This window comes from Belonocnema kinseyi, chromosome 10, assembly GCF_010883055.1.
Source record: "Belonocnema kinseyi isolate 2016_QV_RU_SX_M_011 chromosome 10, B_treatae_v1, whole genome shotgun sequence".
NCBI classification, from domain to species: Eukaryota; Metazoa; Arthropoda; class Insecta; order Hymenoptera; family Cynipidae; genus Belonocnema; species Belonocnema kinseyi.
The window spans coordinates 113,506,652-113,509,313 of record NC_046666.1 but is presented as its reverse complement, the minus strand read 5'-3'; the positions used below and the strand labels follow the sequence as shown (position 1 = coordinate 113,509,313).

General features: G+C 32.7%; 1 protein-coding gene across 2 annotated transcripts in view; it reads left to right on the top strand.

Moving 5' to 3' along the window:
* The first annotated feature begins 209 nt into the window (after positions 1 to 209).
* LOC117181684 overlaps positions 210 to 2,662 on the top strand; it is a 169,507-nt gene continuing 167,054 nt past the window's right edge. For both annotated transcript variants that reach the window (XR_004468156.1, XR_004468155.1), the window contains exon 1: positions 210 to 394. The gene's annotated coding sequence lies outside the window, so the exon portion shown is untranslated. The remainder of the gene's footprint in view (positions 395 to 2,662) is intronic.

The window sequence follows — 2,662 nt, the reverse complement described above, 5'->3', positions numbered from 1 at the left end:
AGTACAACAACTGAAATAAATCATTATAACTATTCTTTATTTGGGCGCAATTGCTTTATCGAACCAGCACAGAAACTACCCTTTGAAAACGGATGTCGCTACTGTGGCAGTTACTTGAACACTTTGACCAAGCGCAAAAAACTCTCGGAACCTTCGGAACCGAGCTAAACTTCGTTCCAGTTCGTTCAAGCTTAGCAGACCGACTCCGAGACCTTTGCCGGCTGTTCAGTTCAGTACACGATGGGGCATGGAGCTTAACGCTTCTGTGGATATACATTTCGTTCAATCATGAGTGTTTGCAGTCTACGTATAGTAAAGTAATGAATATAAATTCTGATTGGATAGGACTAAAATGAAGTTATTCTGACCTGTTTGGAGCTAATTCTTTATTTAGGTAAAATATTCAGTATTGTCTTTATTTTGGTAAAATTTTCTCTATTAATCGCCTATTAATATGAAAAATAATTATCTTTAGATGAATGTTGGCATACACTCTCTTGAAAATATTTCAGCTAGTTCTAAAATCCATCAACTGATAATAGCTACTTCTTAACATTTCTTTATAAACATTTTGTAAAAGAAATAAATCCATAATAGGCATAAAATATCTTATTAATATGTAACATGTTTACAATTTAATAAATTTTGATAAAAATACTGTATATGGGTGGAACATTTCCCTGTCAGTTTTCAAACATGGTTATACCGGTACAAATCCCAGTCTTGGCTCTATCTAGGAGTTCTTTACGTGAAGTCGGATGTACAAACTCTGTCCAGATTTTAACTAAACGCTAGACAGATGCCATTTTTGTATTGGAAATGATCTGATAAACCTTTTTCTGAAAATCACATTTATTATCAGAAATTATATTTGAATTACCATAAATCATTGAATAATAATAACATTTTCACTTGTAACGTTTCGAGAGGAAAAATTTCAATTTCTTGATCGTAGTTTAGGACATATTCGCGTTTTCGTCGACAAATGTCGGAAGTATCCATTTTTGTGATTTCGATGGAAAAATATACTTTAATCTATATTCTATCTCATGAAATTATATTAATGTCCCACAAGTTACCGAAAGTGGGTGAATTTTATGTTTGAACATAAAATTTAACACGTTCAGCTGTGTCACTCCCCAATTTTAAATGCGTTTTTTTCTTGAAAAACACATTTTTGAAGTGCCAAATTAAAAAGTGCCTCGACAACAGAGTGGGCCCTTTCTTTAAAGAACATTACATTTATTTGTTATCAATTAGTAGGCGTTGAAAGAATAGCAATGTCAGTGCAATGTACACCCCCCTTTGACCCTCAAAATGTCCGAAAATCCCTTTTTTTTTTACAATTTTATCATTAAAGTATTATCTGCCTTTAAATTGCATTCGATCCTCTTTTAATGCTCCGAGTCTTATGTATGCTTGAAGTGCGCACTTGATGTCAAGCCTATATGGATCAATAAATGTGACAGTTTGTTTTTCATCAGCTAAAATAAAATAATATGATGCGTGATGTAAATGTGAAGGACATTCACAACTATTTTTTAGGATAAAGTATTCTATACAGACATAATACTCTAATCTTACAACTAGAAGTAGTACTTTAAATAATCCATAAGAACGGAAACACATTTCATATGGAAGCACCAAGTTAAATTACCGAACGGCGAACAATTGAGTTAACGGAGCACGTTGTTCTTCTGTGATGAAAATGAATCGAACTTGTCCAATATTCTATACGTTGAAAATAAAAAGTTAAATACATAAATAATTACCTACATAATTATTATTTTACTTTTTTGTATCCTTAGACATTCGAAACTATTTTAATATTTATACTCGAATATAATATCATAAAATAATACGGCAGTGACTGCGTGTACCAAAATAATCGATACTATTCTCAAACGATTCTGTTTCTTTTTTTAATATTTACCAATAATCAGCATAAGCAGATTTGTAAACATTTTTGTATTTTTTATGGAATCGAACGAGTTATCATGTGTTTTATCCAATTAAAAATGAATGTAGTTGAGAAAAGCAATAAAGGGAAAATGTATGCAGCGCATACAACTTGTATGAAAGTGACTGACGTACCAAAGCATTGATAAGAGAACACAACCTTTTTAAGTTTATTTCAGATGTCTTTCTAAGCTAACCTAATTGTTATTTTAATTAAAAAAGACTTGTATTTGAGAAACGCAGTTTATTAAACTATCCGCAGTACCAAGAATCTAACGCACGCACCTATAGTCTGTTCCCTGAGAGAAGACCCTACAGGCGTGCGTGTGCATTGTCATTTCTTGGAGGAGGAGTGTCCTTACCCTTTTTTTCACACTTAGTTTCTTCATTACTCTTTTCATTGGTCCGTAGGTCTTCATTTAATATTTATTACTTTCCTTGGGTTTCTTTTTCAAATAGTTCGAATGATTTTTACGAGATGCCAACCATAAAAGAAAAGGACCTCACCGCGCGTAGGTCTCGAGTTACAGGGGCCTAGGTAGCCACTTGAGTTTTTCACTCACTCGCTCTTTTTGTAATGAAAAAGTTAAAAATTAATAATTCTGCAATCCCCGACTTAAAATTAATATATTCAGAATGTTCGAATTATTCCGATTTCAACGATATGTAGTTTGTCCATAAAGTTTGAAAAGTGGGGAAGTGA